The 25224-nt window shown below is 40.0% G+C and overlaps 1 protein-coding gene across 3 annotated transcripts in view; it reads right to left on the bottom strand.

Moving 5' to 3' along the window:
* Positions 1 to 25224, bottom strand: part of GRM1 (glutamate metabotropic receptor 1) — a 312878-nt gene that overhangs the window by 94992 nt on the left and 192662 nt on the right. The window lies entirely within an intron of this gene.

Here is a 25224-nt window from a genome sequence, read left to right as displayed (position 1 = left end):
AATAATGAAATTGAAGTATTTGTAAAAAAACCCACCAGATTCTCATCATAAAGTGTTTGATACCCACTAGATTTCCCACTAGCCACTAGCCAGAAAAATTTGCCACCAGACACGTGCCTAAAAACACTAGAAATTGGCTACAGTGGTGGTGAGATGGGAGGCAAAAAACCCAATCCAGTGAGCACTGAACATGCAGTGGCTATGGAATGCTGGGTGGCTGTTTAAGGGGAATGGTGAAAACCAAAGGTGAAGGGAATAGAACTGAGTATCCTGAAAGAAAGCATGGCTTGCTGGCTGGGATCCTGAACAGGAGCACTCCACATTTCAATATTTTGTTGCAGGCCCTACTTGTAAGGTTATTATACTGCAAATCTTAATTCTCAAAGTCTTTAATTCATGGACCCAAAATAGTGCTCAGCTACATCTTTACTGAAGGATGCCTGTCCTTGCTTGTACTGGCTGCCAGTGGATTTCTAAATCCAATTCAAAGTTCTGATTTTAACCTATAAAGCTTTACATGGCTTGGGATACTAGTATCTGAAAGAACTCTTCTCATATGAGCCTACTCAGACCTTAAGTGCACCACCTCTGGCTGAGATTTGGAGGATGGCAACAAGAGACATGGCCTTTTTAGTGGTGTCCACTCCTTTGGAATTATCTCCTCCAGGAAAACTTGCCTGCCACCCTCTGTACATTTTTTTTCAATGCCAAGCAAAGACATTTATTATCCCTTAGGCTTTTCAGTAATTTTAACAGTTTTATTAGTCTTAACAGAAGCAGTTTTTAGGGTTTTAGAGTTAACATCTTAGCTGATGGTTTTTAAATTGCTTGTTGGAGTTGCTATGTTTGTTATTGTGGTATGTGAAAAATTATGCACTTTTGTATAATGAAGAGGTTTGATTGTTTAATATTGTTTAGAGATATAGTTATGTATTTTTAAATTTGTGGTTCTGTATGTTTTTGTTAGTTGCTTAAAAGCTGTATCATGCAGTAGATGACAAACAAATTCAATACATATCATCATCATCATCATCATCCATTTGCTATAGAAATAAATTATTTGTCCTTCTCTGCTTCAGTTTAAGAACCATGTTTGGGATTCTGAGCAATTCAAAAGCCATGGGCATTGGGGAGAGAATAAGCAAATGACACACTGCCCATTTACATCTGTAATCCTTTGCTACTATCCTAAAAAAATGATCACTAGATAGTTGCCATAGGTTTCTATTAATTAATTAATCAATCTTGGGAGTGATATAGTACAGAGGGCTCAGCAAGCACAAGAGCATAAGGAGAGCTCTGGTAGATTCAACCAATGGCCCATCTAATTCATGCATCCTGTTCTTACAGTGGCCAACCAGATGCCTATAGGAGGCCCACAAACAGGACATGAGCACAGCAGTACTTACTCATGTTCCCTAGAAACTAGTGTTCATAGACATACAAGCCATCATGACTAGTAACCATTCCTAGCCTTATCCTCCATAAATTTCTCTGATTTCCTTTTCAAGGCCTCTGAGTTGACAGTACTGAATCCCATAGTTAACTATGCACTGTGTGAAGTACTTCTTGTTGTCTCTTCTTAATCCTCTAACATTCAGCTTCAATTGGATGATGTCGAGTTCCACTATAATGAGAGAAAAATCTCTATCTACTTTCTCCACACAATGCACCATTGTAAACTATCATGCCATCCTTACTAAAAAGCCCCCAATGTTATAGCCTTTCCTCATAGGGGAGCTGCTCCAGCCTCTTGATCATCTTGGTTGTCCTTTTCCTCACCTTTTACAGCAATATAATATCCTTTTTGAGGATTTAAGCCCAGCTCATGAAGCTGGTAATCTAATTTAAACCAAACAAGGCTGAAAAAAATGCACCCTAATGTGACAGAATAGGAAGGAACGAAAGATTCACAAGAAAATTCAATCAATTGAAAGATTGTCCATCTGCTGTTCATGCACAAAAAACACAACAAATCCCCAAGTTTTTCCATAGGCAAACAAGCCATTTTCTCCTTCAATATTGTAAGGGGAAATTGGTTGTGCTAAAAATGAAAAAAAAAAAAACCAAAAACCTGTAAACCTGTAAACCCTTCAAAGACAGAGGGACATATTTTTTATTCATGATATTTATCTGATAAGAGCCATTTAATGCTTTTGAAATGGATCACTTGGGTGAGGAATTCTTGCTTTTGTAAAGGTTAGCTCATAAACTCTTAGGATCAGAGTTTAGTGGTTTTCTCCAAATCTTTGTTATCCCCAAAGAGCGATATCTTGGAGTTTAATTTAAGTGCAAATGCAAGATCAGTCTGCATTTAATTTTTAATACTTGTGGTTATGTCACTAGAGAAACAGATTATGTTGGCATATAGGAAGTGGTTGCATACTTCTGGAATGATACCAGCAACTCTTTCTGCCACTTACAGAGCTTAAACTGCTTGCTTCTCACAGCAGCAGAGAATGCTACAAAAATCAATGAAGCTTGCCTTAAAGAATGTACATTTTGACCTGAAGCCACCAAGATAAGGGATTACAATACTCGCAAGAATTGTTCCAGACACCCAGGAGACAAAATGTACACAGGTTCCATTGTAAGGGCCACTTTGCAACTTTAGAGTAAATCTAGTGTAAAAATAGATTAATACAGGCAAGATGTCAAGAAGATTTAACTATTCTTTGAACCATGAAAACATCTATGGTGATTCTTTCACTCTCTCCTTATGGTATCTCTCTAATTAAGACTGCACTCAAGGAATTGGTTAGTAGTTCATACCGGTATGTGAAGAGAAAGCTTTCATGGGTAGATCTATGGTCAATCCTTGCCTGGGCTGTTATGTAGTGGATGTAATTTATTCATTTACAGTGCAATCCTATGCATGTCTACTTAGAAGTAGGTTCTATTGAGTTCAGTGAGGCTTACTCCCTCATAAGAACCTATGAAGACCCTGCTGGATCAGGCCAATGGCCCATCTAGTCCAGCATCCTGTTCTCACAGTGGCCAACCAGATGCACATGGGAAGCCTGCAAACAGAACTTAAGCACAAGGGCATTCTCCCTGCTTTTAGTCCCCAGCAACTGGTATTTGGAGGCATACTGTCTCCAACCATGGAGGCAGAGCATAGCCATCATAGTTAGTAGCCAATGATAGTCTTATCCTCCATGAATTAGTCTAATCTTCTTTTAAAACCATTCAAGTTGGTGGCCATCACTGCCTCCTGTGGGAGCAAATTCCCTTGATCATATTGGTTGCCTTTTTCTGAACCTTTTCCAACTCTACAATATCTTTTTTGAGGTGAGGGAACTAGAACTGTACACAGTATTCCAAATATGGTTGCACAACAGATTTGTATAATGACATTAGGATATCTATTTTGAGGGGGGGAGTATTATAAAGTTGTAGCATTATGAGGCTCTTTTATTTACATGGTATTCCAGTATTTTAATTTTTTCAGTTGGAAAAAGCATTTTTATGCCAGTTAAAAATATCAAGTAAGAAATAAACAGGGTGATACAATGACACCCACCACAGAGGTTATAATGAACATGTGCTTAGCTTCAAATAACCATTCCAGTAAATTAGACCTTAACTAATACCATGGATGGGGAAATCTAGTCAGCCAGCTGGCAGGCCAACTTTGACAGGTTATTGGTGCCACTCACCTGTCAGTCACCTGATGTCACAATGATATCAGGTGACCCATTTTCCTTTGCCTGTATGGTTTGAAATCAAGCCACATGGGCAAAGGCACAGGGCTTTGCAGGCAGCACTGATTGGTAGTGCCTGCAAATCCTGCTCTTAGCAGGGAGCCAAGTCTTTACCTGCCCCACACTTGACTTCATTTTTGATGGCAGGTGTATGGCAGGTGGCCATGGTTGCACTGAAACAGCATGGTAGGCCAACTGGGGAGGCCTGGCAGGCGAAATGTAACATGGGCCCCATTGCTGCCTTATACACACACGCACCCCAGCTGTTATATTACCCAAATAGGTATGAATGGAACATAGCCAGATGTACATATAGTGCAATACTCCTAGCAGTTTGAAAGTCAATTGCAATTTTATTTATGACTTATAAGAAAATAAATGGGTAGGGCAAGGAGCCACCCATCTGATAGCAGCCACAGTCACTGACTCACAGTAGTGAACGGCATTACTAAGCAGGGATGTGAAGCCAGGCCTCCCTGGTTTAACTCACAATTCTATCTATGAACACCACACTGGATTTGAGGTGGATTAGAATAAAAATCTTAAATTGTCATTTAGGTGCAAGAATGTGACGTGCTTAGACAGACAGACAAACAGATGCACAGTCTGGGTCTGTGCTGGAATTGGTTTCTAATGTGTTTTTAAAGCTTTTTTAAAAATATGTTTTTAAAGCTTTTTTTAAGATATTTTGTTTTAATATATTTTTTAAAATGTTTAGTTTTAATATATTTTAAAGTCTGTTTCTATGATGTTTTAGAGTGTTTGTAGTTCTTTTGTTTGCCACCCTTCTCAACTATTGCTTCTTAATAGGCTTTTTTCCTTCCCCTCTCCAAAGGGGCTTCTTTCCTTGAGTACAGGGCTATTACTTTTGCTAATCAGGTGGAACATTCTGACAGCAATGTTATACATCTGTACTAAGGATGAGGGAGAAATTATTTATTTATTTATTTGTTTGTTTGTTTGTTTGTTTATTTATTTATTAAACTTGTATACCGCCCCATAGCCAAAGCTCTCTGGGCGGTTTACAAATTAGATTCAATTCATGTTTAAAGCCAAATTTATCCAGTTTGCATTTTCTGAAACAATATGAGAAATAAAACACAGCCATCCTTTGAAATTTGCACTTATCTGAATTTTGCGATGCAGTTGACCAACCAAACAATGTTTATTGTATTAAATGCATGTATTAAATAATGCATGTATTAAAATGCATGTATTAAATAAAAATGTGCTTAAAATGAATATGTTGATGAAAACAGCATTAAAATGCATTATATTAGGAGAAACTGCTTGCAAAGATGTTTACATTACTTAAAACTACACACAGAAATTCACACTAAAATGCTGAAGAATTTTCATGAGGATTATTTTTTAAAAAAATTGCAGATTTATGCAGAATATATAGGAAAAATGGGAAACTGAGAACATCAAAATTAACAGATCCTTCCATCCCTAATGTCTACTCAGAAGGAAGCCCCCACTGAGTTCACTTTATATGAGATCTGATAGTTGTAAAACAAGTGCAGTTACAGTCAATGTTAAATAGAAGTATAGGATCATGTACCAAATAAATTGTTGTTTGTTACTTGGCAATCTCAGAGTCTGTGTCTGCTCTTTCTCATGCTACATCCACAACAGAACATTACACTGCCTAAATTATTTTCCCCCCAAAAAACAAGGGGAAAAGCACTTCAAATGAACAAAGCAAAAAAGGAGGGATGGAGAGAAGACCCTGCTGCTCAATGGGACAAGAACTCTTGAGCTATAGTAATGAGTTCTTGTACCAATGAGGCCTGGAGTCTCCCCCCCCTTTTGTTGCTTTGTTAAATTATTTCTCCTCCATTAAAATGTTAGCTTAAAATCCTGACCGACAGAATTCTAAATAGTCAACATAAATGTGCCTATTAAAATTAGTTGACATATTAAATAACTGTACACAAGCCATTAATCCACATTTGAAGCCTATCCACAGTTCCTTTTTTCACAGTGTAACCTCATAGATTTTCTCTGAATCTGGCAACTTGTGCAACAGTTAAAAGTACTGATGCTCTACGAGGGCGTTGAAAGTGTGAAGGCAGAGAGGTTGCTTGGAAAGGACTTGTGTGGGTGGAGAACCAGCAATTGCACTCCTCACTGTCATGAAAAAAAAGAGAGAGAGACAACCAACTGTTTCCATTGCTGTTTCACATTGTGTTTGCCACAACTGAGGAGACTGCCAGTTTTCTACAAGCTGCACTTATCTGGATGCCTCTTGATGCACAACAATAATGTATGCTTTTACAGGCAATATATATTTTTTAAAAAATCTAACACAAAAAGAAACGGCACAAACATAAGGGTTACTCCCTGTTGTTTTGGATTAGCCATAGCTACCCACTGGCTCCATTTCATTTCGTAAAAAGGAAGCCTGAAGGGGATTTCCTTTGTTTGTTTACTACTGTGCAGCACCTGGGATTTCTATTTGTTTTCACTGTTTGTATTGATACCTGAAACTGAATGCAGTTATAGCTACCTCCCAAGCCGATGCTTGGGCTTGCCTGCTCCCCAGCAGAGTGTGCCTTGGGGGCAAATTGGCAAGGCATAAGTGCCCTTTTCATCAACCTCCCCCCTGATTTAAAGCATCGCCAGGGTCTGTGCAAGCTTCTCATAATGCTCACTGGATGATTTGGCTCCCTGCCCACTTCCTCTGAGCCAATACTCAGTGTGGAGGCAAGAACACCTCCTAGAAATGCTTTGTCTCTGGCACAGTGTACATTTTAGGAAGGCTCAAGGATCCAGGTTGCAGCTGCAGCACAGCATTAAACTTCTACGCAACTCCAGAGCTTCAGGTGGGGGGGGAAAGTCCATATTGTGTGGAGCTCTATGACATAAAGAAGTAGTTGCAGGGCCCCCCAGTTTGGTTTGGGGTCATGTGCAGATGGGAGGAGGTGGGGAGTTTAACTCTTTCTTTCTTGCCAATTTCCCAATGTAAATTGCTTCTCCCCCTTCACAACCGCTTTTTTACTTAAGAAAAACTTGACAGGTGCCCATGTTAGCTGTGATCATATGTGACTGCTTTTACATGTTTTGAGATATTTTCAATGTTTGTAATTTTTAGATAGATAGATAGATAGATAGATAGATAGATAGATAGATAGATAGATAGATAGATAGATAGATAGATAGATAGATAGATAGATAGATAGATAGATAGATAGATAGATAGATAGATAGATAGATAGATAGATTTGAAAGCAACAAACAGAACTTCACTCAAGCTTGCTCTGGATCCCTATTAGGATTCCGTTAATCACCTAAAAATATATTAACCTAATTGTGATTAACAAAACAGAGGTTTTTAATGTATTAACAAAATGTTTCAGCTTCCGCCTTCATCAGCTGCTAACATACAAATGCTGTTACCAAGGTGGCAGTTATAGAGCTTGGAGGATGGAATGCTCAGAGGGGCTTCATTTGCAGAAGCTAAGTAGTGGTGGTACTGTCCTCCAGGTTCAGGCCATGTGGTGCCAATGTGTCCAGAGAGTAAATCCAAAAGTTCTCCCTTTTGGTCAATGCTGCTGGATCTGTTGGCATCTCTATAGCTGTTATAGAAAAGTCCAACAGGCTGTGACCCTCAATGTTGAAATGCTTTGCAACTGGTTGCTCCATTTTTTTTTGTTAAGATTGCCGATTTGTGGTTTCTGAAGGGTGTGCGTAGATCAGTTGTGGTTTTTCCTATGTATTGGATATGACATCCTGGTCTTTTGCATTCGATGACATGAATTATATTGCAGGACCTGCAGGTGATGTTCTGTTTGATGTAATATGTCCTGCCTGTCCTAGTGCTTGTAAAAGTAGCTCTCTCCCTGAGGTACACACAGGTGATACAGCGTTTGGAGTGACAAGGATGAGACCCAGGATTGGTGATAGGTGGCTTAAGTACAGCTCTCACTAACAGTCTGTGCAAATTAGGAGGCTGGCGAAATGCTACAACAGGAGGCCTGCTGATGGCTCTAGAAAGATGTTCAGAGTTTGCCAGCAATTGGTAGCTCTCCCTGATTGCTCGGTGACAGTTAGGAGATGCTGGATGGAAATCTACCACAAATGGAATCCATTCCTCTCTGCTCTTTGACACTTCAGTATGATGGAGGAGGTTTTCTCTGGACAGAATGGAAGCTTGGTGGATGTTGCAATCGATAATATGTGGAGAATATCATCTTAGAAGGAGGTGTTCTTTAAGTTCACTGATCCTTCTCTGGTATTTATCTTCAGTGTTTCAAATAAGTTTGATTCTCAGAGCTAAGCTATGCAATGTTTTTCTTTATACGCTCAGGATGGCAGGATTTCCAGTTTAAATAGGTGTGGGCATCAGTGGGTTTGCTGTGGAGATCAGTGGCTATTTTGTTGTTTTCAATGGTGAGAAGGACATCCAGAAAAGGGATGTGCGGATTGTCATTTGTACTATTAAATGTAAACTTAATAGATGAATGGATAGAGTTGATGTAATTTTTAAATTGTTCTAAACTCTCTTTACCATTTGTCCAGACCATAAAGATGTCATCAATGTATCACCACCATATAAGTGGTTTGTTGATGGCCTTTTTGAGGATCTCCTGTTCCAGTTTACCCATAAAGAGATTCGCATATGATGGAGCCATGCTAGTCCCCATAGCTGTGCCTTGTAGTTGCAGGTAGTGTTCTCCATTGAATGTAAAGTTGTTGCAAGTTAGGACTAGTGTAGCTAAAGTTGTGAGAACCTCTGTTGGAGGATTGTTCGTATCTCTGGTGTTAAGGAACTCATTTAAAGCCTGAATCCCATCATTATGTGGTATATTGGTGTAAAGAGATGTGACATCTAAAGTAGCAAGTGTAGTATTGTTGTGGAATTGATACTGCTTGTTTAAAGACTCAATTTTAAGCAAGAAGTTCTTGGTGTCTTTGATATATGATGGGAGGTTTTCCACCATGTTTTGTAAATTTAAGTCAATGTACAGAGAAATCCTTTCAGTAGCTGTGTTGTTACCTGAGACAACTGGGCGACCAGGATTGTTGGCTTTGTGGATTTTAAGCAGCATGTAAAACCTTCCAAGGGTAGGATTTGGATTAAGAAGGAGGTCATATATTGACAATATATTGATATATTAACAAGGAGATATATATATTAATAAGGAGATATATATTGTTTTGCTATTTTGTTGTTAGCCACCCTGGAATGGCAGGATGGAAATTTAATAAGTAAACAATAAAATTGTTTTCCATAACAGGGAAAAAAGTATTCTGCTTAAGCTGAACACTAGCCCTGTCCTCCCTGACACCCCACCCACATGTTCAGCATTAGTGAGAATGGGGTCGTGCACATGTAAGGTTCTCCTCCATGTAGTCAGGAGCCTGGGACAATCAGGGTTCCTAATCATGTGGAGGTCTGTATGTGTTTAGAGCCACTTTCACACTAATACTGAATCTGTGGATGTTGAGGTAGGGCCAGCAAGCATGTTTCCCCCCCTTCTCCCCTTTGCATGTTCTGTATGCATGGGTGGCAATATCAGCACATCCCTAAAATGTAATAGCTAGCAAGATATGTGCCTTAAGTGGGCACAAAGGAAGGGCCATAGCTTAGTGGTAGAACATCTGCCTTGTATGCAGAAAGTCTCCGGTTAAATTCCTGGCTTCTCCAGGTAGGGCTAGGAGAGAATCTTGTCTGAAATCCTGGCGAGCTGCTGCCAGTCAATGTAGACAATACTGAGTTAGATGGACCCATGGGTCTGACTCAAACAGGCAGCTTCCCATGCTCCTATGTAAAGGAGCCTAAAACATTATGAAAAACCAAAGTCCAATGACATCTTGGGACCCAAGTTTGGAAGATGCTGGTCTAGTGATGCCCTGAACAGCATCATATCATAAAGTCATCCATGGACATACATTTGTTCTTGGACTAATAGAATGAGTGATTTAATAGTTGGTTTCTGGTACTTACAGTTATGCTCATCTGAGCAAATACAGTAATATTACTAGTGCAGTAATGTAGATGGAACTTTTGCTCCATAAGGTGCACAATTCTGAGAAAAGTTAGTCATATTTTAGTAGGATTTATGAACCTTCAAAAAACCATGCTTAATATGTTACAGTTGTAATGGGAAGACCCAGATAATGGCTTAATGTGTTGAAATCATTTACGTTTGTAAAGTCTGCTGTATGCGTAACAGCCAAATAGTAAAACAGGAGTAGTGTGAAACTGCCCCCCCTTTTCCCCTCCATCTCCTGACTACAGTTGTAATTTTCCTCAGAAACAACTGGAATAGACAAACCATTACTTTCTCATGAAGTTGAGTACAGTACAAGGTAACAGATCTGGGCAGACAGCCGGTATATCACGTAAACAGACAAAATTAAGTAAAAGGAAATCCTTATATAAAGAGGTTAAGCTGACTAGTTGAGAACAGAAGACCCTTCTGGAGCATCTGATGAGACCCTGATTAGAAGTAGCAAAAAGCAGATAAGACCATAGGAACATGCCTTCCCATAGAAAAGAAAGTGTATAAAAAGCCAGGTTCTATAGCACTCAGCTCTGCTAGAGTGGGAAGTCGAAGAAAGCAGGAGAGAACCATCTATCTATTCCATCCATAGCATCTGATGTGTGATGTATAATAGCATGTATTTCTATGTACTTTGTACTTTGACTCTGTGATATGACTTAAGTTTCATTCAGTCCTTCAACTATTGTAATGGATATCCAGCAATTTCTTATATATATATAAAATAAATTTCTCAATATATAAGAAATATATATATATATCTGTTTCTGCAATGATGGCTAAGGCCACCTAGAATGCATTTTATTAGTTGTAGTGTGCAAGATATGAATAAATAGCATATATTATAAAGACTGTTCTGCTGTCTGAAGTCTGACTCCCAAATGGAAAATTTCTGGTACCTCCCAAGGCTCAAGAATTCTTGAGTGGGGTCTCCTCTATTCTCCACCTACACTAGACAACTGCTGTTGGTAATCTGTCAGCTTAGGTGACTTAACATTCAACATACAAGGACTCTATATAGACACAGAGGAAGGGAGAAAGCAAGAATTCTCGACCCTATGCATTCACTGGCAAGGGGGCTAGTCTTGCTGGTAACACAGTGATAGTGAATATGGCTCACTCGGCCCAGATACACCATATAAATTGATGGTGTGTCTGAATCTGCATTTTTAGTACTATTAAATAGAAGTGGGACACTAGCCTAAAAAAGTCACACTGAAACTAGCAATCACTCAATGTGGCTGAAGGTGGTTCTGGTTTTGAATAATTTACCAATGAAGAAAATAGGACTCTCCTGGGAAAATCAGCAGCTTTCTCTCCTATTTTTGTTCAACTTAGTGAGCTCCAGATGAAACACTATCAGCATTTTAGGAGATAGTTAAGGATATTAAGGTAATATGAACTATTTATTTCTTTGTATAATAGTGAGATAGTCACTAAAGCAAATGAAAATCTCTTTCCTTACAATATTCATAGTTTCAAAGCAAATCTTGAGACTGTGATCCCACCATAATTAATAGCAAGAAGATGAACACTAAAACAAAGGGGGCATCAAATAAATCTTTTTTGAATTGGTGTGTTAGATTTGCTTCTGTTACTGATAAGAGTAATTGATGAACAGAAGAACTGATGAACAATTCTGTGTAGTTCTTAAGATTCCATAATCTTGCACAATAAATATTTTGTAATTTTTATGCTTGTATGCAGATACTTGGGGATTAAGAGAAATGAACAGCATTCCCCTCCAACAGGTGGTTGATAGATATTTTATCATACATAGGTATTTCAGAGTATAACTTCCTATACTTCATACAGATTTTTCACAACCATGAAAAATCTAGGTTGTGACTTTAAGACTGTGACAGATAATCTGTTTTGTAAATATGTGTACAGGAATCGTAAGTACCATATGCATAGCATATATTTATTTTCATAATGCATTATTATCAGCCTATCATGCCAGTGTTGTCTTGGAGTTGTTGCCATGAGGATCCCTGACACTGTTAGCATCTTCAGCTTTTTGTAAAAGTGGCTGCTATGCTTGCATATCAGCTGTTATCAAGGGTGCACACCAAGACATGTCTTGGTAAAAATCAGCTCTCTAATCACATATGTGCTTTCACAGTTTAGACTGTTTTCAAATCAAGGCACATCCAGATGATCGCTAGCCCTCCCTTTTAGAGCAAGTCAACTTTGTATGATTTGCTTGATGACAAATAGCTCATTGAAAATGCCTGGTAATATGTTTATGGAAACATGAAGGAGAGGCTCAGTGCTCAGGTTTGGACAAGGTGAATAGAGAGGTCAGCTCCTAGCACATTTGGTAATGGGAATCCACACTGAGCAACTTTAAGTACTGAATTTATGCACAGGGATGCTTGATGTTTGTTTTTTTATGTGCTGCATTTTATTTTTGTCAAGGCTATCTGAAGCTTTTTTGTGTAAAGCAACTGATAAATGCACTTAATAATTGATGTGAGCTACACTTCAGTTGTATACTACTCACTGAGCCCAAGATGAAATATAATGATAAAAGCAATGGATAACACTGCAAGATTGTTGTACTCTCTCAACTTCAGCTCAACCCCCAACAGGCAATAGCGATCAAATACTGCTGAACAACATTGTAAGTTGTTAGAGGCCACTCAGAGGCTGACCTGCAATATTCAGCATGAGCCACACTTTGTTCCCTTGGCAACAAACGTTAGATCTAAAGGCAAGAGCAAAACTTGGAGATGTCTTAATGGGAGTGGGAATCATGGCCACCTGAAGGGTTCTGGCTAAAGATTTCTGTTTATTGGCCAAAACAACCTGCAGTTCCCTTCCTATAACCATCCTGTTGATAAAGTAAGTAAGTAGCCAGTCCCTGACTCCAACAGCTCCTGGCCCAAGTTCTACATCAACTAACAAAGAGCCCCATGAGCTTCTGGAGGTCAGAATATCATATGAGGCAAAGGAAACCTGGAAATTCACACAATAGGCAGCCCCATCAAGCCCCATTCTGTGAGGATTCCAAAGGCCACCAAGCTAATAGATATAGGAAGAACTTTGTAGCAACTTATGATCTTGTGACCCAGATATTGCCATTTACACTTCTCCTGAATTTGATCTCTTGTGTGTGCGTGCTTCTAGGGAGAGTTGTGAAAGTTTGTGACGCTTTGAAAAATGCAAATCTGACTATTTTGACAGCTCGTCTATTTTATTTCCAGTACTTTTAAAAAAACATTAAAGCCACTGAATGTGCATTACTAGGACCAATCTGAGAACTGAATAATTTTCATGAACAGTGGCATTCTCCCTTTTGAAGATCTTACTAGTATTGCTGTGAAAAGAAAAATTGCTCGCAAATTTGGTCTCTGCTTCCCCATAGGCCAGGCTAATCCATGTGATCAGTCCAGAAAGCATTGCCACCTTCTAAATTAGCTTTGCTTGCCCTTAATGACATCAGTATACAACTACATCTGATTGCCTATGTTTTGTGATGTCATCATGTTTAGTATTGGTTGGATTCAGACTTGCCAGTCTGCAAACAGAAGGGTTCCATCCATTCGCAGAAGGGACAGAGACAGGGGAGGCAATGTTTGCTGATCCTCCCTTCCCCCTGCAACCCCCCAGTTGCATCTCCCTTCCAGAGGATCCCATGATTCTCCAGAGAAGCTCTTCGGGGGGCACAGGGGGACTGCATGAGGATGGGGGAAACTGGTAATTCTCACTTCCCCCTTCCTCCAGTGAGACAGTCCCTTGGGCAGAGTTCCCCCATGGATAGCCTGGATCAAATGCTATCTGGTTTCTGATTTTTTTATTTATATTTATTTATTTGTTGAATTTCTATACCGCCCGACTAGCATAGCTCTCTGGGCAGTGTACAACAGAGAAATATAAATATACACAATAAAATCCAATAAATCAGTGCAAGGGACATGTATATAAAAATCCACAATTGATTAGGTTCATATACAGGGGTGTAGTCGTCCAGGGTCTCGGGGAGTCTTGGATCCCTTACTTTCAGATTATGCACTGAACTGCAAACTAATTCCAGTAATCTGAATAGTTAGTTACATAAATCATCCAACTGATTTACAGAAGTAATGCCACAAGACTTCTGAACCCCACTAACACCACATGAGTAACACTCCAGCTGCAATGAACAGCTTGTGAAAACTTTTCAGATGAATAGCTAAAGAAATTAGAAGGTAGTTCAGAATAATGAATTCATCTGAGAGCTTGGCAATCTGTTCACAAGCAAATACTTGAGGGAAAAGAAGTCAAAATGTATTTCTCTTATATTTATCTTAGCCTTTCTAGTCATTATGTCACCTGAACAACTGTTACTTTGAATAACGTAACAGAGAGAGAGCTTAAGTGTGTTTGTTTTATTTCATGTACAAAGCTTTCTTTTGCAAGTGTTTTTTCCAAATTCTGAGATGCTGGCTCAAGCAAAAGTATATGTACAAGCATCTTTAAGAAGTGAAGTGTTGTTTAACCCCAGATTGTGTTTTATACTATATATGATTAATTGGAACAAGCCAGCTTCAGGACTGTGGTCAACCTTAATCAACAAATATAAAAACGATGGTTTAGTGTTACATGGAAATCTAGCCACTCTCTGCTTAGACTAATGTAATTGGGCTTTTTTCATTGAAAGAACGGCACATGGAAATCTCATTTTCATGCAGATTGCAAAGGTATCAGAGATTATAAGCCTGCTAACAGTCTTATACACAGTTGATATAGATTGGCAGTGGTGGCACCTGGTGTTGGGCAAATGGGACATATTTACCCTGCTATGCAGCCTCTAAAAATCCCACTTGAAAAATCTACTTCCAAATGCATGTGAGGTTCTGTGAAGCATGCAAGTCCCACCTCCAGATGTTCAGTGGTAAGTACTGATTTCAGTTTTACTTGTATCAATGAATATTGCTTTTAGTTTTCAGTTTAGCTTGTAAGTCATCTCCCTTTCTGCCCAGTTCAGTCTCATCCAGCAGGGCACCGCTATATTACATCTAGTGAAGGTAACTATTGCCAGGGCCAGTAGCGTCAGTTAACCATCTCATTATTATTATCCTACTTTTCTGCCAAGAAGTCCCCAGAGTAGCTTAGAAAAATGGGGGGGGGGGAAGCTTCTGACATTGTACTGATGAAGTAGTCTCTAATCTATGGGAGGTTATGCCATAATAACATTTGTTAGACTCTAAGGTGCCACAAGACTCTTTGTAGATTAGGCTGCAACAGTCTAACATGGCTGTCTCTCTAAAAACCGATGCAGCAGTAACTGCAGAACAACATGAGCACCTATTTGCTCTTGCAGCAGCCCATACTATGTGGGGAGAAATGCCATGAGTAAGTTAGTAAGAGATTCTGCAAATATACCTATGTGGTTTGCTCAGTAAGATTTCAGCTTAAACACATGATCCCAAAATGAGTATGCTGCCATGTCTCAAAACAGAAGGTGGATTAAAAAAAAAGGTATATTGGTTTAGCTTTTTTTTTCTAAACCCAAAAACGAAGGTTCATGACAGATGCTATTGGAGGTCGCTGATTCATAGGGTTGCCATAAGTCATAATTGACTTGAATGCACATAACAACAAAACCCCAAAGAGATTCCTCCTTCTACCATAAAGCATTGCAATTTCAGGGTTCTACAAAGCACAGCTTGGCAGGGAAGATGTCTTCAAGGACAGAGAAGCACACAGTTCATTCCAAGGGCATCCCTTAGGGATGCGTTTGATAAAGGAGTTCTATATCTGAAGATGACAGGGAAGAAATTGAGATCATACAGACAGAAGCTGCTAACAGCCACAATTCTTTGGGGAATGGCTGGTTAATTATAATTTAGAATACATAGTAGTGGGATGTTAAGCAAAACCAGAAATATTCTGTCATGTAATGAAGAAATGCTGGAAGCCTAAAAATGAAATATATAATCCCCCAACACCCTTCCAACTCAGCATCCATTTGTATGAATGAGAGATGAACAGGTATGGAGCATGGATAAGTTGCTCCCTTGAGATAGATGAACTTTAGTATCTGCTGCTGATTAGATTTTAGAAACTTGTTGGAATGAAAATAGTCAGTAGGCCTGCCCATTCCAGCACATAAATAATAGAGGAATGGCAGAGCTAATTCTCTGAACACATCTAAGAAGGTAGATGTCTTTTAAGGGGACTAAAAGCTGTCCTACAGAAGTTCTATAAATATCAGACGTGTGCAAATGATTGGCTGGCAGGTTCAAATCAATGGGCTAAATGCCTGCCACACTAAACAGCTTCTTGGCTTTCACTGGCTACTTTGGGCTGCCGGGCTACAGTGCTTTAGTGACTTTAGAAGCCACAATGGGAAGATTTCTACTTCTGTGAAGCTTTCAAATGTACCTTTCAGGTTCTAAGACTCTAAAGCGCTGTTCGTCAACCTTGAGTCCTCAGATGTTGTTGGACTACAACTCACATAAACCCCAGATAATTTAGCCAATGGCCAAGGATGATAGAAGTCCTAAAACATCTGGGGGCCCAAGTCTGAAGAACAGTGCTCTAGAGCAGGGCTGGCCAATGAGGTGCGCTCTAGGTGTTGTTGGCCTACAGGTCCCATCAGCCCCACCCAGCTATTGGCTATTGGTCAGGGACTATGTGAGTTGTAGCCCAACAACATCTGGGGGGTGCCATGTTGTCTACCCATGCTCTGGAGCCTGGCAACTCCGGAGCTTCTTGGCTTCCTGGCACAGAGTCTGTGGCGCTACAAGACTGCCTGGCCTGCCCACTTCCTGCTTCCTGACAATATTGCACAGCCCCTCTTGTCTGTTGGCTGCACTACTAGAGTTTCACTCTCTCCTTGGTCCAGGGTTTATTCTAACATGCAGCTAGACACATTTTGTACAGTGTAAAAAACAACAACAACAACAACTGCAGTGTGAAATAAAATTTTGTGCAGTTGAGCATATGGGATTTATTAAGGAGCTAGATAGTTTCTAAAAAAAGAAATATATTAAAAAATAAAAAGAAATAGAAAATGAAGATAGATACTGGTTTCTTTCAAATCTTCATAACCTTATACTATTAGTCAGTGCTTTTTTGGTAAAAAATGTGGTGGTAGTACTCATATATTGATAAAAGTACTGTGGGTGCCAACACAAAATGGCTCGCATGGGCAACAAACAAAATATTTGCTGATACTTCATACTGGTGAGTACTGTAAAAAAAAAAAAACCACTACGGCTACTAGTATATTATGCGACAAATTATTTGACTAGTTTGGGGGCAGGCAGTGTGCTGGCTTCTTGTGCAGTAGGGAAAAAAAGCTTAGAATAAATCTACCTTGGTCCCTCATTTCTTCAGCTCAGTGTATAGCACCATTAATTCTTCAGGTGGACTTGCTTATTAGCCCACTGGCTACATTGTCCTGCTTCTTTTAGCTGTTGTGTCTTTTGGTCAAAAGAGAGGAAGTCTGATTTTTGTACATGGGTACTGCCATCATGCTGCCCTTGATCCAGCATATAAGTGCTATGAGGATGGCTTCAGGGATCATTTCAGCATATTTAACCAGAAAATATACCAGGACAAACATACGTATGTTTACTCCGAATCAAATTCCACTGTGTTCAATGGGACTAGTTCCCAAGTAAGTGAACATAGGACTGCAGCTTTAGACTGTTGGATTCCAGCAGTGAACAGTGACAATTAAACTATTTAATTATAATATTATCAACTATTACCACAGGGTGCCATCTTGTTCTTGATGTTGTTTAACATCTATATGAAGCTCTTGGGAGTGGTCAACAGGAGATTTGGGGTCAGGTGTCAGCAATACACTGATGATACCCAGCTCCATTTCTCTGTAATAACTGAATTGGGACAGGCCATGCAAGCCCTGGACCAGTGCCTGGATTCAGTGGTGGGCTGGATGAGGGCCAATAAACTGAGTCTGAATCCTAGCAAGATGGAGACGCTGTGGGTTGGTGGTTCCCGATAATTCAGATAATTGGTCAGTTGCCTGCTTTGGATGGGGTTGTATGCCCTCTGAAAGTGCAGGTCAGTAGTCTGGGGGTGCTTCTGGATCCATCTTTGTCACTAGAGGCCCAGGTGACCTCAGTGGCTAGGAGAACCTTTTACAGGCTTTGGCTGGTAAGACAGCTGCAGCCATTTCTGGAGTGGGATAGCCTGACCACTGTTGTCCATGCACTGGTGACCTTCAGGCTGAATTACTGTATTGCGCTTTATGTGGGGCTACCCTTGAGGTTGGTCCGGAAGCTGCAGCTGGTGCAAAATGCAGTGGCAAGACTGTTCACTGGGGCAGGGTATCGTCAACATGTCACCCTGCTGCTGAAAGAATTGCACTGGCTGCCCATTAGCTACCGGGCTAAGTTCAAGGTTCTGGTTTTGGTGTACAAAGGCCTATACAGCTTGGGACCAGGATACCTGAAAGATCATCTTACCCCTTATATATTCAGTCAATCACTGCGCTCTATAGGTGAGGGCCTCCTGTAGATACCATCTTATCAGGAGGTCCATTCTGCACAACTTAGAAAGCAGACCTTTAATGTTGTGGCACCTACCCTTTGGAATTCCATCTCCTTAAATATTAGACAGGTGCCATCTGTTATCTTTCCAGCACCTACTGAAGACCTTTCTCTTTCTCCAGCCTTTTAAGTAGAGACTTTATCCCAGTCAGCATCTGTGCTGGAATTGCTGTTTAAGATGTTTTTAAAGCTTTTTTTTAATTAAAGATGTTTTTAAATATATTTTGTTTTAATATGTTTTTAAAGATGATTTAGAGTGTTTTTAGTGTTTTGTTTGCCACCCCGGCTACTTCTGGGAGGAAGGCCGGCATATAAATTTAACTTACAGCAGCAGCAACAACTATTATATCATCATCTACACTGAGTGTCCAATATATGTCTGAGTTACATGATACTAGAATGGAAAGAAATTAGTCTTCTCCCCTCACCAGTTCTCCTCTCTGAATATCTCTGGGTGTTTGAACATTCTGGGGTCCAGGTGGGAAAGAGGTAATTTTAAAGGGCTGTAGCTCAGTGGTAGAGTACCTGCTTTGCCTGCAAAGGGTCTGGGCTTGGATTTCTTGCATGTCCAGGTAGGGCAGGGAAACCCTGGAAAGCCACGATGAGTCAGTAAAAGGAATTCTGGGCTAGATGTACCTGTGGTCTGACTGGGTACAAGGCAACTTCCTATGTTCAGATATTCCTATGACCCCACTTCAACCTATATGCACTCCTGTTACTTTTTCCCATTCAAATGGATGGGATGTGTTCACTTCCAGGAAAATTGCAACCTAGTGCAAAATCTGGAAAGCTGAAATGGTGAGGGCAAATTCTTTCATTTATTTCAGGGCATTTGAATAAACAGCATCAGGGGGTTGGGGGATTCCATCAGAAGAATGTCCATGAATTCAGTGCTTTTCTTTTTTTCCATTTAAGTGAATGACAGCCACTCATTTCTAAAGTAAAAAGAAATGAGATATACTCAGGGAGCCACAGAACAGAAGTCAGATCTGTCATCCTCGGGGGGTCCCTGCAGTTCACCCCCCCCACCCTCTCTCCCATAGCCCAGCGTCATGTTGGGCATTTTATTAGCTTCATATATTCTGGATTATGTTTTCAGACAAATGTGCACATATATCTACTAAACTGCAGTGTTGATGACAATAAGCAGATTATTAAGTGGAAGAAACCCTGAGGGTTTAAAAACTGAATTGTGATATCTTCACACTGCATTTCAGGTCACATCATAAAAGGTGTGAACAATTTCTGAGAAGATTAGAGAGAAGGAGACTGTGTAAGTGCTGAAGTATAATTGTTTATACAGTCAATTATGCACATGCTGTGCCTGCGAAGAGTTGTAGATAACACTTCAGCATTTGTTCAGAAAGTATTTCTTATCCAGGACTGTGTATTTGTTTTTGGATAAGCCCAAGAGAGTGCTGCTTAGGCATCCATCCCAACTAGCATGCCATTAAATTAAGGGCATCCCCACCCTTTCTGTGGCAAGCCCAACAGCAGACTGATGTTACGCCAGTGTTCTGCAAACCCATTAAGTGCAGAAGATGTCACCTATTTACCAGGAACTTTAAAAACCCCATGCACGTGCATTTGGGAACCATATTTGGATCAGGGTTCTCAAGCATTTGTATATGAATGTATAAAGACATTTATAGAGAGAGGTACCTCTTTACTGTATAAATTTGTGGCATTAAAAGAAAAACCCAGTGGTGTGCATGCAGCAACTGCATCTATCCTAAGCTTAGGTAGAGGAGGATACAAGAAGAATACCCTTTCTAGGGTGGAGGCACAGAAATCTGCACAGGAAGATATGAATGAATTAGATTTCATTCTTGGGAAGTAATTGTATAGTACTGTTGTTGTAAATACTTATATCTATCCTGTCATACTGAATAGTAGACAGAAAGGCCAAAAGGCAGACACACATGCAAGGCCCAACCACTGAGTGTGGCAGCTACAGCATTCTTTGGATGCAGTATAGATAGTATTTCCAGGTGTAGTTTGCATTTCTTTCCTAGCACCTCACCCATTCATCTTCCTCCTTGCCATTTTACACACTGGTTATTTCAAAGAATAGCTGTTATCAAGTGAAAAATTGATTTTGGTTCGTATTAAAGACGTTTCATGAACAGCTAACATGGATGCATATGGCTTCTGTCTTTGGTACTGAGAGTATTTTGTCTCATAGTTTTAATCAAGTGAAGTTTCCGGGGAAAAATGCAGTTATGGTGTTTCACTTATTGCCTTCCAAACAATGCAAGTGTGAATGGTGGCAATAGAAAAGATGTGTCTCTTTGTTTTACAGCTGCATAATTAATATCTAGAAAGAACTAAGATTAATTAGGATTATAGGAGAGATATTTACTCAATAAGATAAAAAGAACTAACATTGTCCAGCTATCTGCTGAGAAGACTGCACCAAAGGCTAAATTTACAATGTGGGATAATTACGGGCACCAGAGTGCGGATAGATTAGTGTGGAGGTCTTTCTATTTTGCCTGGAATCATCCAGTCTAATTAACTAACTCATTGTGATTTTATTGCAGTGAAACAAACAATACATTTATAGTTGTGAGCTACTTCCAAAATAATGGGAAATTGTTCTTGTTGCCTCTTACATTGAGCTATCTAGACTCCACCCCTTTACCCTGGTTTCATTCATGCACACTGAGCTGACATAGCCCTTTTTGTTTTCACTAATAGTACTGCATGGACTATGCTCCTGACTGGGGTCACAGATCTGTCCAGGTTTTTTTTAATGGTTGATTTTTGATGCAAAAAGTACAATTTTGAGGGGAGGGGGTTAAGAAAAACAAACACTGCTTCTAGCTTTCTTTTTTCCATATTGTATGCAGCCATCATGCCTCCCAACCTGTTATTGTTTTCACACCATTTCTTTTGCTTGAAATGATACTGCCTGCACTTTCATGTTCATTACCAGCAAATTCTTATGCATGCCTACTCAGAAGCAAGATCTATAGCGTGCAATAAGACTTACTCTCCAATATATGTGTTTAAGACAGCAGCACATTGAACTTGTCAAGGATTATCAATACCTCGGCACAGTCATTAACCAAAATGGAGACAATAGTCAAGAAATCAGAAGAAGGCTAGGACTGGGGAGGGCATCTGTGAGAGAACTAGAAAAGGTCCTCAAATGCAATGATGTATCACTGAACACCAAAGTCAGGATCATTCAGACCATGGTATTCCCGATCTCTATGTATGGATGTGAAAGTTGGACAGTGAAAAAGGCGGATAAGAGAAAAATCAACTCATTTGAAATGTGGTGTTGGAGGAGAGCTTTGCGCATGCTATGGACTGCAAAAAAAACAAATAATTGGGTGTTAGAACAAATTAAACCAGAACTATCACTAGAAGCTAAAATGATGAAACTGAGGTTATCATACTTTGGACACATCATGAGAAGACATGATTCACTGGAAAAGACAATAATGCTGGGAAAAACAGCAGGGAGTAGAAAAAGAGGAAGGCCAAACAAAAGATGGATTGATTCCATAAAGGAAGCCACAGACCTGAACTTACAAGATCTGAACAGGGTGGTTCATGACAGATGCTCTTGGAGGTCACTGATTCATAGGGTCGCCATAAGTTGTAATTGACTTGAAGGCACATAACAACAACAAGGACAGCAGCCTGCTATTCTCTTAAAAAAAACCCCCCTCTGTTGCTGTATGCTTATATGCATTAAAGCCTAACTTTAAAACAATTATTTAAGTAAAAAAAAAATTAGGACTACGTATCAGATATGGGTAAACACCAAGACAAAGTGGAATGCCTTGGAGTATTTGGGGCTTGTCAGAGGTGAAGCAGGATCTCTATGAGACAGCACAACTGGAAGCAGGGATGTCTGTAGAACTTCATGGAACCTTGGTGATCCAGACATCACAAAAATGCTGCAGACAGGTGACTGCTGAAAGTGAAGGCAATATATCTAAGCTTGCCATAAGACCAGGATGAAATGTTGGGGGAAGAGAGCGCTGTGAGGAGAGGGTGAAGAGAAAGAGCTCCACTGTTAGTGACAGGTCTAGACTATAATAAGATGAAATGATTTTATCATGAAATTCCATACTCATCCCCATAATAAATCATGTACTCAGAAGGAGAGACCACTGGCAAATTTCATCTAATTCTGCCCTTTATGACTGTACCTTTATGGAGTTGGGAGAGAACAACATTTTAGAAATGTCCAACAAAAGTCCCTGGACCAATTTGTCTCTAATTTGGCAAGCTTTATCCTTTGTGGGGGGTGGGGAGGGCTACTGTGACTGAAAATTTCATTCACCTCTACCAAAAGGGAAAAATGTTATAGCAATTTGTAAAAATGTAAATCCAATAGTGAAGGGAAAGGAACAAAGTGAATGTGGGTCCCTGAGTTAACAGCGCAGTCTCTGAATGGTACAAGTTGAATCAGACTGTTTTACAAAGTATTGAATTAGAGTCCAAACCAAATTTTATGGTTGGTGCACACCCATAGTAAAAATCTTTTTCATCAAACAGAGTTAAGCCACATTGTGGTCTGCTGATACACATAAACATCTACAACAAAATATCTCTGTAGATATTTTCATGCCTTTAAAGTACTCCCTAAAAAAAAACCTGCCCAATTTTGGGGTGCTTTCTGAGGAGGGCATAGTCATAACATATAAAGAGCTCTGATGAATTAGACCAAAGGCCCATCTAGTCCAGCATCCTGTTGTCACAGTGGCCATCCAGATGCCTATGGGAAGCTTACAAGCAGGACATCAGTGCAATACCACTCTCCCCACACCTGATTCCCAGCAACTGGTATTCAGAGGCATACTGCATCCAACAGTGAAAGTGTCATGAGCCCCATAGAGCACTCCTGGAATGAGAAAGAAGAAGACACAGAATGTGACCCGGGGGAAGGTCCTAGCAACTGGCAACCAGGAAGTACTGAGATAGTAGGCTTCAGTAATTTTGGAAGGGACAGCTCCGTGCCCTTAGCTCCAGTTATAACAGAAGGAAAGCTGGCTGATCAAGTGTCCGTTCCTTCTCCTCCCCTCCAACCCCTTCTCCTCTCAAGAAGCTGCCACTGTGCACACCTCCTCTAGAGGATGATGATCTTGATGAGGTGCCACTGCCTCCATTGCCCCAGACATGCAGACAAGTGTGATGGCAAGCTCAGCTGGCCTCCACTTTCCCACCTAGGAGGAGCACTTGCATGAGCATGTATTCCCATTCTGTGACACCTTCCTCATGCAAGTAGAAAGCTTGCCCAAATCTAGTGAAGGGTTGCAAAGGGGTGTGTCCAATTGCTGTGACAGCGTCTTAGCTTTTAGTAGTCATGTCTAGTTATGCTGTGTAGAGATGCAGAATCATGTGTGACCTGTAAACTGATCCATGAAGTGCTCTAAACTGAAATTTTTCATTAAACATACTGGAGAAAAATACACCATCGAGTCTGAGACTGATTCCAAGGGGCTTGGCCATGACAAGAAGTAGTTCACCACTACCATGACTAGCAGCTATGGACAGCTGAATTCTCTGTGATATTGTCCAATTCCTTTTTAAAGCTGCCCAGGTAGGTGACAATCACGACATCTTATGACAACAAATTCCATAGTTTGATTATGTCCTAATGAAATTCAAAACATGCATATCCAATTCAGCTCAGCTGTATGGGACAGCAAAGGTCAGAGATGGATCAGTCCAAAGACTTTCCACAGGGTCAGAACAAGACAGGATCAAAAGAAATAGAGCCAATCAAGGCAAGAAAAAACAATTTTCAAGGCTGCATTATTTGCCTATGCATCAGAAAGGGAGAAGATAAGCCCTAAAGCAAGAAGACAGAAGGGGAGAAGCAAAAGATACAGCTGGAAAGGGAACAGGGTTAATAAGGAGGCGAAGACACATCAAGAGGTATATCTTTGGACTGGTGCCTTGTGAACAATAAAGACCATATTAGAACTGTACCTAAAATTCTGTTTTTATTTTTGATATGAATGTTGCATTCTAGTACAGGAGAGAATCTAAAAAACAAACAACCACCCAGTTTGTACTCTTTTGCAAATATTTGTGTATGCCTGCAGCTCTTGTTTCACCACAACCACTTTTATTTATTTATTTATTTTTATATTTATATCCTGCCCTTCATTGCGAGTCCCCAGAGCAGGTTACAATAAATACAAACACAAATCACAATATAAAATACTTAGTACAAAGTCTCAATAAACTGTTAATTTAAACAAATGGCCCACACATTAAGTCAAAAAGCTTGTACAAAGAGCTGAGTTTTCATCCAAAGACCTAAAGTTTACTGTTGCTTTGTTTTTGTTTTTTTAACTTTTTACTTGAAAGGTCTTATTCACTATGTGATCCATGATGGGCTAGACCACACAATGAACATTATAACATCATGGCACCATGTAGCCAATTAGATTTGATTACATGGTGACATCACTGAGGGCAAATGAAGCTCTCCCACTGAAAGGCAACAAGGAATAAATGTATCTCAATGTCCAAGTGCCTTGGCCATCACTCCTTGTCTGGCCAGAGGTTCATTTCCTGGTTCTACTGCTAAACTACAGGATTCACAGAGTTCCATGTAACATTCCCCTTATTTTTTAAAAAAACAAAAAAGGAGCAGCTTGAGGTTGCAATCAGGAGCGGAGGAAGGGCCCATGGGGAAGGGGCACTTAAGCCCTTCCCTGCCCAGTGTTTTTCCTCTCAAAATTCCCACCAGCTGCTTTTCCTTCTGCTAAGGAAAATATATAGCAACCTGTATCTTTTCCCTTGTAGATAGAAACACAGAGGTTCAAGAAGCATACAGAATGGCCCTCCACAAGTCTGGCCCTGTCATCTGCTTGAGTGGGAGACTGTCAGGGAACCCCTCCTTACCTTGCAGTAAATCTTCTTGATATCATTACATTGTATATTACTTTGCCTCCATCAGCTATATCACCAATGATGTGGAAGGGAAATGCATAGCCTAATAATGTCAGGAGAGAGGATCAATTG

This window comes from Rhineura floridana, chromosome 4 (genome assembly GCF_030035675.1).
Source record: "Rhineura floridana isolate rRhiFlo1 chromosome 4, rRhiFlo1.hap2, whole genome shotgun sequence".
NCBI lineage: Eukaryota > Metazoa > Chordata > Lepidosauria > Squamata > Rhineuridae > Rhineura > Rhineura floridana.
This window is presented reverse-complemented; position numbering and strand designations above follow the sequence as displayed.